We start from the raw sequence: 13,246 nt of genomic DNA on the forward strand, positions 1-13,246 counted from the left end.
TATATATACACCTTATGATGACCGGGAAGAAAATGGAACTCTTAAATCTGCCATGCTGCAGTCAAAGTGATTACTTTCACCCCAATTCCTCAATACTGCGACTGTTTGTGGGACACTGCTGTGTGCAGTTGGCTGCCATGTTTCTCCCACAAATATACAGTCAATTCACTTTACAGTATATTCTGTGAAGCACTTTGAGACTACTAGAATATGTGAAAAGCGCTATATCAAATACAATAATTATTTTTAGTATTACTATGCCATTGCTAAAAATACTATGCAATTTCTATATCTGTACAGCAAAACACTGCATTGAAGAGGGTTGCAAATGCATGATTCAGAATCTGGCAATTCATTTAAAAATAATGTTTTTCTTTGTATCATATACCCACAGTTTCCAGCACAAATAGAGAAGGTTAGGTGGCTCAATACAATATGAGCCACCAAACCTCCACAGGAAACATTTGAATGGGTAAACCTTCAATAAACAATCCCTTGTGTTGTCCAAAGGTGAGCACAATTAAAGTAATCAAAATTAAAATAATTTAGTTAGATTGAAGTAACCTTTGTAATCTAAGTGTTATTCCTACAGTTATTTAAACATAAAATTACTTCTAAACATCTGATTCAAAGTGATTTACAATGTAGAATTATTGCAAATTAACACCTGAAATGAGTGAGACTGCATATAATTATGCACTTAAAGGAGACAATTATAATGTACAATATTTCTATTTTTCAATTTAAATGTGGCTTTGCGCAATGAACTTGCTAAAAATACTATACCATTTCTATATCTGTACAGCAAGACACAAGCAATGAACTGTTGTTAATGATCTGTTTTTAAAAAAAAAAAAAAAAATTCTCTGCGTTTGCCTTGGCAACGAAGACCTTTGGACATGTACAAACAGCTCTTTGGTAAACCTGCCAGACAGCATTCAGTGCCAAAAGGAGGAGCTCCCCACCCATTTCTCTTTCCTGCTGTAGTGCGATTGCCTGCTGCATTTCACTCATGAAATACACAGGTGCTCTTTGTTTACATGATCTACAACAATTTTTGGAACATTCTGCAACTTGCATTTCAGGTTGTTCTAACTGATGCACCAGTCCACATACCAGTAGAGTGACGTACGTAAATGAAACCAAAGACTTGGCTGAAATGGAGGCCTTGGTGGGAGATGTGTTTGGAGATCTTTGTACTTTATAAATAATTTCCGTAAGTGAAATAGGTTTTAGTAAAAGCACCGACACTGACCGCAGCAAGCTGAAAAAAAATTCTCTTGGGTAAGTTACATTTAGTCTGTGGTCTGGTTTCACATATAAATAATGCAAAATAAACTTCATTCTTCAAACCTCAGCCTAGAAAATGTTAAATTTTTCAGTGTTTGCAGGATACTGCATTGTGACTCATATTTCATTTTGTTTGTGAGTATGAAACAACTCCAAATGCCTTAAGAACTTTCATCTTAGGGTTCTAAAGAGGAAACTAACTTCCTGGATACACCTGCAAACTTGAGGGACAGACACAAAGTTTGCTAGTAAGGGATGAATTAAAAATCAAATTGAGTGTGATGAGCTTATCTGTACTAATTGATACTGCAAAGACAGGATTTCGTCACAACATTCAATTTTTTTTTACCCATTGTAGGTTGAGTGCAGTGGGTTAAGCCAGAAATAGAGAATCATCATTTCATATGGCATATTGTGTTAATAAACGTTGGATCTTTGCAGTTGTGCTAAAGTGCATTAATCTTAACAATTTAGAGTGAGCTCACAAGTCGCAATTTCAAAAATAGTGATGAGAGGATTAGTTGGAAACCAATTCTGCCAAACCGAGAACTGATGCTTCACAGTTTATCCATTTTAATCAGTTATGTAAGAAATTTTCTCCAAAGCCTCGTGGACTGCACTAGGACCAGTTTTACTCTCATGAAGCCCAAAATGGCCCTAAACACCATTACAACTCTCGCTTGCAAAGAATCAGAAACGTGGGGATGTATATTCATTTACCAGCTATTGCCTTAATATACAATTGTGAAATCCATTTAATAATAATAATGAATAATAATTCTTGCATTTTATACAGTGCCTTTCACGCGGGAGGACATCTCAAAGTGCTTCATAGATCATATGGCAAAATGTAGTGATTTTTCTTGCAGTGGAACGCTATTGAATTGTATTTTAGTTCAAATGTATTAATCTATGAAGTTGCTTGGGTGGAGTTTTATTTAAAACTTAATTCTTATATGTTTTTATTTACATGCAGGGTATTGGGGTCTAGGTGGATCAATTGATGAATTTGATATATTTAGTCAGTGAATCTTCTATCCACTCTAAACATTGTGCAGAGGAAGAACTTAATGGGAGAATGTGTTCCTAAGAAGAGCTTTGCTCATTTTTGCTTTCCATCAGCCACGTAATCTTTCTCTGTTCCCATATACAGTACATGGACTAGGCTGCTCCCCTTCCCTATTACTCTTATAATTGGTCAGAATTCTTTGTAGAAACATTTCTTAAGTTAGCTCGTGGCTATATGTTATTTTTCTTATCAAACACTTTGCTTCATGTGGATCTTAAAAATAAAAGCTTTCAGCATTATGTTATAACACAACCAGATTATAATTTTACTTTTTAAGTTGGGAAATTTGTCTGCTATTTTGACTGTCCATGTTAAATTATGAAAAGAACTATTAGCTCAAAAACCCTTCCCACCTTGATTATGAATGATTCAGAGAATGAGACTGCAGAGAGTACTGATCTCCCTTTTATGAAGGTTGATTCATGAAACATAAAATATGTTATATGAATCAACATGTGTCCTAAGGTAACAACAAAATTACATTTATAGAGCGACTTTCACGTTGCGGGGACGTCCCAAGGCGCTGGACAGTCAGGGATCAGGACCTGAGCATGCGGGAGGGGTGAGGTAGGGGGGAGGGAAGGCAGAGAGGTGGAAGGGCAACTGAAGGCACGATCGAAGAGCAGGGTCTTGAGACTGATCTTGAAGGAGGCGAGGGAGGAAGCGAGGCGAAGGGACTGTGGGATGGAGTTCCAAAGTGTGAGGGCAGAGAGGCTGAAAGCCCGGCCACCGATGGTAGGGCGGGTCGGGCGGGAGACATGGAGCAGGCTGGAGCCTGATGAACAGAGGGAGCGGGCAGGTTAGCAGGGAGTCTACAGCTCAGAGAGATAGGAGGGGGCAAGGCCATGGATGGCCTTGAAAGTGAGGACGAGGATCTTCAATTCGATCCACTGGGGGATGGGGAGCCAGTGGAGTCGGGCGAGGGTGGGAGTGATGGGGTCACGGATCCTGGGGCTCCATAATCGAGCCTTGATGTGACGAATGCATGGGTGAGGGTTTCGGCAGCCTGAGGGGTGAGGCAGTGGCGGAGTCTGACAATGTTGTGGAGGTGGTGGTAGGCAGTGCCGGTCATGGCGCAGATGTGGGGGAGAAAGGACAGTTCAGGTCAAACAAGACACCCAGCAAAGCGTAAGCAAAGTTACATAAGCAAAGCAGCTTATAACTCCATTTGGTAGCAATGCAAGCCGCTGAACTTTAGACATCACCACTATGATAAAGCCATACATTTTACAATATATGAATCCTTTCCTGTTGTAAATATTTAAGATTTGATGTTACTTGCATTCTGTAATAAATTCAAGCATAACCAGATCTTATTTCCACTCATTTCTTATGTGATTTGAGTCCAGAAGCAGGGCACTGCTTTGTTATAATAATAATAATAATCCTTGCATTTGATATAGCGCTTTTCACGTCTTCTAGACGTCTCAAAGCACTTCACAGAATATGCTATAAAGTGAATTGACTGTATATTGGAGTCCTGTAGCTCAGTGGTTAGAGCACTCACTTTGCAAGCGAGAGACCTGAATTCAATTCCAGGCAGTGCGAAACCTTGGGCAAGTTTCCTTACTCCACACACCTAATAATAATCCCTCCAAAACAAAAAACAATAATAAATTGGTCATTTTCAATTTACGACTGTTTGTGGGACATTGCTGTGCGCAATTGGCTGCCGCGTTCGCCCACAAATATACAGTCAATTTACTTTGCAGTATATTCTGTGAAGCGCTTTGGGACGTCTAGAAGACGTGAAAAGCACTGTATCAAATGCAAGGATTATTATTATTATATTTGTGGGCGAAACGTGGCAGCCAATTGCGCACAGCAGTGTCCCACAAACAGTCATGCATTGAAAATGAACAATTTATTATTATTATGAGTCGTGTGGAGTAATGAAAGTTGCCCAAGGTTTCGCCCCGCCTGGAATTGAGCCCAGGTGTCTCACTTGCGATTGCTCTAACCATTGAGCTTCAGGACTCCACTTGTTCTCCTCCAAGCGTGGCACTGAACAGGAGTGAGACATTTCCTATGAGCAGCATGATAATTAAAGGCTTGATTCACTTGCTTGAACCATTTTGTAAAGGGTTACAATTCAAGGAGCTTAGGGAGACTGATGGCACCCACCATCAACATGTTGGAACAGAAACTGCAGCAATATGTATAGTCTCAAAATTCCAAATGGTAAGAAAGGGATTTATTTGTTTAAATCCGCCATCAAACTCATGTAAATAAATCCTTGGCACATAAATAAGGTTTGTATACTGAACTTATAAACCCAACTGGTTATTTTCTGTTACCCTAACTTGGTTGTAAGGTACTAGTCTCTTAAAAGGATTATATTCCTCTGCTTACAGCCTATTTATCCGGTGAGCTTGTTTATAGCATCTTGCTGACACCAGTTTTGTAAACCTTTGCTTTACAGCTCAAGCAAAATGAATTTGTTTCAATACCACGTTTGCTGCTTGTAAGATTTTGCTTGACACGACACGATTTTCTTATCATAAAGTTTGCTGGTTGGCATGCCTGCTTTCATGTTTGGTTTACAACAGCAGTGTTGCTGCCAACGGTTGTTTGGAAAAGTTATTGTTTTATCTTTCAAACCTTGTGAACAATTACTCACTAATACCCCAGTGATCTACTTTCCTGACAAAATGCCAGAACAATCCCAAATTTTGAGTTGTGATATTTCTCAGTGACTTTGTTCTGGACTACTCTTTATTGCGCAGAAATCCAGTTTACATAGTGATGTGTTTTATGGCAGAACTGATGGTTATGTGATTAATTTGGGACATGGTACCACCTGCTAAGCGGATTTGTTATCAGTGTGCAACAGCTAATGCAAATAAGAAAGAAGTAACCCAGTGGTTTATTGAAATAATATTGTACTTATAGAACGTGTGCAGCTCAGAATGGCATGTGATGCTTTTTAATGCACATGAAATGGGGGAAACTGAATATTTAGGAGCATTGTCATGAGGCCACAAACCAATCAGCACTGGTTGGTATAAGTCACTTTGTAAAGAAGTAAAATGTAAGGTCGTACCTTTACTGCACAGACTTATGGAGCAACGGTAACTTTACCATAGTATCCCTAAGCCTATCAATGGTGTAAATGCTATTCAGCTGATGCATGGATAAAAAAGATTCATATTATCTATAACTATAACTTCAGATAAAGAATTGAAGTACACCACCAAGGTCAGTTGGTAATAATGGACACTCATTCACTGCTTTTTATCTGGTAACTCAATGCTAATGAAACATGAAATAATAATTTTGAGCAACTATAAGCAATATTTTTTGTATATTAGACATACAATCATGGATCTCTGTAATCACAAGACAATTTTATTGTGAAGGTCACTCACAAAGTCAATCGACAGCCTTGGAATGATTCCCTCTCTGTTGGTGGTGAAAAAGGGTTATTAATCCCAAAACCTTATCCATAATGTTGTAATTTTGCACCATTGTACTTGAAGTTTTTTTTTAGATCTTAGATATACAGCACAGCGATTCCACCAATGACCAGTATTGATAAATAATTCCCATCTTTAACCAGAAGGAATATTAGCTTTGTAAAATGAACAGTGCCATAATAATAATAATAATCCTTGCATTTGATATAGCGCTTTTCACGTCGGGAGGACGTCTCAAAGCGCTTCACAGAACACACTGTAAAGTGAATTGACTGTATATTTGTGGGCGAACGCGGCGGCCAATTGCGCACAGCAATGTCCCACAAACAGTCGTAGATTGAAAATGACCAATTTATTATTGTTTTTGGTATTTTGGAGGGATTATTATTAGGCGTGTGGAGTAAGGAAACTTGCCCAAGGTTTCGCCCTCTGCTTGGAATTGAACTCGGGTCTCTCACTTGCAAAGCGAGTGCTCTAACCACTGAGCTACAGGACTCCATAGTAAGCACTCTTGAAGATACAACATCACAGCTTTGGGGGAAATGGAAAAAATACATCTTGCCCATAGCTCTCATCATTAAGTGCAGAGTGGCAGAGTTATTGATTAATGTGTGGCTGGAGGATCCTGTCCACTCCCACTCTGAGCTGAGGAAGGATGCATTGGAGGTGTTCAGTCAAATGGGAAAAAAGGGAGAGAGCAACAAATTGATTTACATTGTGATCATATCATTGTTAACTTTTCATTTTGGTGTCTTATCGGTTGACAACAGTCTCGAGGATTGCTTTAGTTGTCTGTTGCTTTATTTTTTTCACTCCTTTAGTAATATCCACAAAAAAAATTTCAATTTTGCTTTCTTTGCAACACAAATAATTCAAATTATCACTCTGTTTTGGTACTTTTGGTACTTTTCTTAACTGCATGACCTGGCAAAGGAAACCAAACCTACAAGGTTGTGCTGTGCATAAGCTGAAATTCTATTTCAAATACTACTTAAAAATAGAAATCTGCATTTTGCATAATTTAGATAACATTTTAAATCTAGGTTTGCATACTCCCAAATGTTAATCCTTGCATTTGATGTAGCATTTTTCATGTCTCAAAATGCTTCACAAAATAAATTTTGTAGGCAAACCTAGCTGTAGATATTGCACGCAACAATTTTCCTAAAACATCCACGAGGTGAATGACTAATGTTATCTCGCGGATTGTTGGCCAGGACACCGGGAAAAGCTCCCTTCTGTTTTGCGAGTAGTGTCGTTGAATCTTTTAACATCCACATGAACAGGCAGATGGGACCTTGGTTCAATGTCTTAGCCAAGAGATGAGAAATGTTACCTTGTTAACGAACAATCTAAAACAAACCATATATTTGTGAGTAAGGAGTGGTGGGGGAGGGAGGGGAAGAAGAAAAAAGTACATCTGTTTGCTGTACAAAGGCAATGCTTTAAGTCGGGTTCTGTGTCATGGTGACAAAAATGACTCAATGCATTTCTGGTTCTTCTCCCACTCTGGTCTAAAAAAGTTTGTTGAACAACTTTACAGTAAGTTAGTATTCCTTAGTATTGCTTTGTCAGAGTTCAAGTGTCTGTTGGCTAATATTAAACCTAAGTATACCTTTGTTACTTTTAACTCTGGTGCAGAATTAATGCACTAGATTCTACTATATTTCCATCAGTTAGAATATTACATGCCCTATCTAAACATAACTCAGGCATATCATTTCGAGTTTCATTTCATGAATAATTCTGGTAATTTGCTTGTGATATCTTTCTTTGCCCATTCTTTCATTTTTGTGTTTCCTCTCCCTCTCTCTGTCATATTCTCTCCCATTGTTTTCCATCCTAGCTGCTGTTTATTACCACACCTCCCATTTGAAGTGAAAAACAAGGACAAACTGACTCACAAGCTTAGCCAAACTCAGTTTCAATGTCAACTGAAGTAAGGTGTAGCTCAAGTTTGGTATTGTTGATTCCTTGGTTCCGTGCCGACGATTGCACATCATTCTGTTGAACAGCCCACTTAATGACAATAATTCTGAAAGGACAAACTGGAACACATAATTCCTGACATTCGTCATGGTTCTATTTCATAATTAAAAGTTAAACCACAATTGAGTAAACATTCTTTTCTTGCTTGCACTGTCTTGCAGAAGAAAGCTATGGAGACTATGGCAAACACTCCCAAATAAATATCTGTTGCTCATAAAACATGTTTTACTGGTTCATCATGAAAATGAAAGGGAGAATAATTGGGGAAAATTATTCCGCCCAAACTTCTGAAACCGTAGCCGAGTGTCAGTCATCTCCTGCAGTTCAGGGAGGGAGATGCAATTTTTAAAAAAATTCTCAATAACTATCTAAAATCTGTTCCCTTCACTCTCAATGTGAAGCAAGTGATTCTATGTTTCCTTCTTCCTTTACGCAATGAAGAAAAAGCTCCTGAATTTGACCTGCTTAAGGCAGGAAATCTCTTTTTAAGCCAAGATCAGATGGGAATCTCTTAAAATATATTGTGTGAATCAACATGTGTTCCAAGTTTACATGAACAAAGCATATTATAACTCCATTTGACAGCAACGTGGGCAGCTGAACTTTAGGCATCACCACTATGACAAAGCCATATATTTTCCAATATATGAGTCCTTTCCTGTTTTGTAAGTATTTAAGGTTTGATGTTACTTGCATTTTGTAATAAATTCAAGCATGACCAGATCTTATTTGCACTCAATTATTGTGTGATTTAGGTCCAGAGGCAGGCACTGCTTTGTTCTCCTCGCCAAGTGTGATACTGAACAGGAGTGTGAGCAGCAGGATAATTAAGGGCTTGATTCACTTGCTTGAATCACTTTGTAAAGGGTTACAAATTCAAGGAGCTTAGGGAGACTGATGCCTACATCCTAAGGAGGGATGGGAATGGTCGATAAGGGCACTTAGCTGTTCAAAGAGTGAAAAAAGAAAAAAGAAATTGTGGCGAGTTTAAAATATGTCTGTGGTTAGTTCAATGGTGAGTTTCCAACATTAGCTATCAAAGGAAGGGAACAATTTGATCAGAAACACAGATCTAGTGTTTCAAATCACTATTCAATTCAATTCATCTCCCCGACCCTTTTAATCTAGTCACATCTACTTTCTTGTGACTAATTCAAGGTGAGATTGGAAAGGGGTTTCCTCCCTTCCACTTAGCTGGGCAAATGATATATATACACCTTATGATGACTGGGAAGAAAATGGAACTCTTAAATCTGTTATGCTATAGTCAGAGTGATTACTTTCACCCCAATTCCTTCACAGAATATATTGTAAAGTAAATAGACTCTAGATTTTGTGGGCTACTCCTGCTACAATATATACGTCTTCTAGAAGCGCTTTGAGACAACTAGAAGACGTGAAAAGCACTATATCAAATGCAAGGATTATTATTATTACTACAACTGTTTGTGGGACACCGCTGTGTGCAATTGGCTGCCGCGTTTTGCCCACAAATATACAGTCAACTCACTTTACAGTATATTCTGTGAAGCGTTTTGAGACGTCTAGACGACGTGAAAAGCGCTATATCAAATGCAAGGATTATTTTTTATTAGTACTATACCATTGCTAAAAATACTATGCCATTTCTATATCTGTACAGCAAAACACAAGCAATGAACTGTTGTTGATGATCTATAAATTGTTTTTCTCTGTGTTTGCCTTGGCAACGAAGACCTCTGGACATGTACAAACAGCTCTTTAGTAAACCTACCAGACAGCATACCATACCAAAAGAAGGAGCTCCCCACCCCTTTCTCCGTCCTGCGAATGGCTGCCGTGTTTCACTCATGAAATACACAGGCAATTCACGTTATAGTGTATTCTGTGAAGCGCTTTAAGGCATCTCAACGACTTGATCAGGAGCTTGTTAAATGTAAGGATTAGTATTACTATTAGCAATACCAGGGTAGGATTATTTAACAGCATGTTTACCCTTAGGTTGGAATGATTTACACAGCTGAAATACTGATCTTACAAATAATAGCTATCAAATTAAAAGAAAATTCATATCTAGCTAGTTTCTATGATAGCAGTTTCATATATTGGGTGTGAAGTACCTTTTTTGTTTTATGAGCTTGCCAGGAGGAAGTTGATTTGAGGTAAAGGCTTAGACTTGCAGAGAATAGCTCCATAATAATCCTTGACAAGTTTTTTTTTCCTGAATTGATATTGTTCTGACCCTCACTGGGATCTAGTTCTTAGAGTGAAATCTTGCTTTGTTCTGTCATTTCTGTGTTTGAGCAGCATGTGGGCACGATATTTAGCAATGGAGAGAAAGGAGAGTTTTGCATTTCTTTCATAAACTGTTCATAGTTTTGCTTTTTTAAAAAAAAACATCTGCCTTTGCTTAAGATGCTTCATCTGGGGTGGAGGTTTAGCAATGTAAGAGGTTTGAAATGCTGTTGCAAAATGGATTAGCTTGAAAGGAAGCAGTAGAATGATTCAGCTTTCTGGAGAATGGTCCTGAGTGTCATACTTTGCCTCAGTACTACAAGGTCACACAAAGTCATGAATGCGATGCAGAGGCGGAACACTCTGTAGAGACAAAGCTCTAACTGATTAATTAACATTGGCAATGAATGGTTGATTACATTGTTGGCTTTGCTGCAAACTGGAGCCAAGGAAACCAGTCACATGGCCGGAATATAATTATAACACAACGAATCAAGTCTTTGAAAAGCATTTTTTAAAAAAAATTTTTTTTTAAAAAAAAGCTGAAAGCCCCGAAGAAATCTATACTTCGATAGATTAGCAATGCACAAAGCAGAAGGACAAATCCATTCGTATTAGGACTCACCCCATCCCTGCACCCAACGTATCAATTGATTTACAGTGATATGTGAAAGGCTGAACTCTACACATCACGCACCAAATAGTTAAGTTGGTGATTGCACAAGAAACGATGAGAGCTGCAGTTCATTTTGCTCTGTGAAATGCGATAAACAAATCATCTGATGGGTTCAGTGTTGGACTCCAACCAACTTATCCACTGCTGCGGTGTGGGGGGGTGAGTAGTGAGTAGGATGAAGTGGCAGCAGGAAGGAACATTTAATTGCACAGGAATAAAAGACCTGGGTTATTATTTTCTTCCAACAACAGCACAAGCACACACACACACACACACACAGGAGAAAGCAAACCTGGGATCCCAGGGGCACTCTAGTTGCACAACACAAAGTACCAGGATCTGAAGAGTGAGCAGTTCAGAATTTTGAAGAGAGATCTTATAGTGGACAATAGCTGCCAGTTTCCTGGACTCCATCCATGCAACTTAATAGGCCCTGGTATTGTGCTGTGTGGTTTCACAAACAATGGTGTCAGGATTTATTTTACTAAACTGGAACAATGCAATGTCCCTTTTATATCCCCAATAGGAATTTTTTTTTTAAAAAAAGAGAAGTGGTATCATCTACCACCGAGTATATCAAACCAGCGCCTGTTCGTTGAGTGATTACAAAGAAATTTGTGGCTTCTAACTTTTACATATGAAAAAAACTAACACAGTTCCTGCCTTTCTTCGACCCCCTTATGATAATCTGAAGGCTCTGACTTGACGCCAGTGCTGCATTTTGTATGTTCTTTATCACCAGGTCTTTGCTCTCTCTTTCTCTCTCTCTCTCTCTCTCTAATAACACAGAAGAATTCATTCATAGGGACCAGCAGTGATACAGTGAATAGGCTGTCCTGGTGGTATTGCATTTGATTTGAATTGATATTCTGCAGGCACTTTATTTGAAATTAGCGTCTGACCCAATTCAGGGCCTTGGATCCACACTCGCAAATTATTAATTTAGTGGGAGGGGGACTCTTATGTAACGCGTGTTTCTATTGAAACCAGAGGGCTGACTCCAGAGGGAAATCCATAGCTGCTTTATTCTGTTGCATCCAAATTATTTCCAGCATGAAAGCTTCCCCTTTTATAGAGCGACGTTCCTTGCTTGGGACCAGAATCCACATCAGCGTTATTGGCATAAAGGCATCCAAGCACCGTCGATGGCAATTCATTATTACTTTGCAAATGAATGCAACTGCTGACAGCTGGAGACAGCCGGTGGAGCGTGTGGTGTGTGGTAGGTTTGCAGGTAACTCAGGCCATGCAACGTTGGACAAAGTGCGCTGAGTCAGACAAGGCAACAGCTCCAGATTGGTGCCCATCGTCCAAGTCTTGCAAACGTCTATGCATTTCAACAATGACCTTGATATATATATATATATAAAGAGCCCGACTCAATCTTTCGAGTCACACGGTACGTGCACCAGGGACAAACACGGTGACGAGAAAGGTCAGCCTCTGAGCACCACACGAGGTTTGAGTGCTAAAAAGACCTAAATGAGATGCTGCTGTGAACCAAGAGCCATTTGCCCAACGAGCCATTCATGCACTGCAACGCTCTGAGCAGCTTATTCGAGGAGTACCGACTGTACTGTCTTCCAGGAGTCTTTCTCCGAGAAGGTAGAAATGCCAAAAGAGCCACATTCTCAGCCTGTGTGGAAAATGCAGGAGACTGTATGTTATGTATGTATGGCTTTGCACGTTGCTCACCATTGGTGCAGTTGTCATGTCGTGTGCAGGGGGTCTTTTAACTGAAGGTACTGCAGAGATTTAACCTCTTTTTATGACCCACACTAAAAATAGGAATGCCACGCAGTTTGGCTGAAAACACCAATGCATAACTATGCAGGAGTTGTTAAAAAAGCTGTTTAAAATTCTCTTCAATCACCTGAGCAAAGATTAGTTCGCTCAATAGCATATAACCTTGTGCTGGTATTTAGTGCTACACAATAAGTGACCACATGCCTGGCTGCCCTTTTGTAGATGTATTTATCTATTGCCATCAAATATTTATCTGCTGTCTTCAGCCGACTAGATTTTGTCACTTAATATTCTTGATATCTTTTCTCTTCTTTTTTTAAAAAAAATAACCGATTGTTTGTTAATTTGCTTGTATTCAAAAATCTGAAATTTGGCAGGTGATGGATGACAGATTTTTTTTTATCTCTCTCCTTTATTTCTCCCCCTCTTTAGCCTCTCCAGTCTCAGTATTCCAGTCCCTGACTCCACCGATGGATAAGTGACCATTTTTTTTCTCCCCTGTGAATAGCTGTGAGAATAATACTGTCACAGATTATTTTCCATCCATGTCTCTGGGAGGTGCCTTTGTCCCTGTTCACCCTTCCCCAGTGACAGTAGTCATTCACAGCGTGGGAATCAGCTCCATATTAGCACAGGATCACTTGACCTCCCTCTTCTCTGGGAAGATTTTAATGAGGACCCAAACCCAACAGCAGCATCTCACAGCAATAATAATAATGCGACTTTATTCTGTCACAGTGAAGCATCACTGAGAGTGTGGGGTGGGAGGGGTGAAATGGTCTTTTGGCTCACATCAGAGCACCCAAAACAGAAAGCACGACACGAAAGACAAGACCGCAAGGTCCG

The sequence above is a fragment of the Callorhinchus milii genome, unplaced genomic scaffold, assembly GCF_018977255.1.
Source record: "Callorhinchus milii isolate IMCB2004 unplaced genomic scaffold, IMCB_Cmil_1.0 Scaffold9, whole genome shotgun sequence".
In the NCBI taxonomy this organism is placed as follows: domain Eukaryota; kingdom Metazoa; phylum Chordata; class Chondrichthyes; order Chimaeriformes; family Callorhinchidae; genus Callorhinchus; species Callorhinchus milii.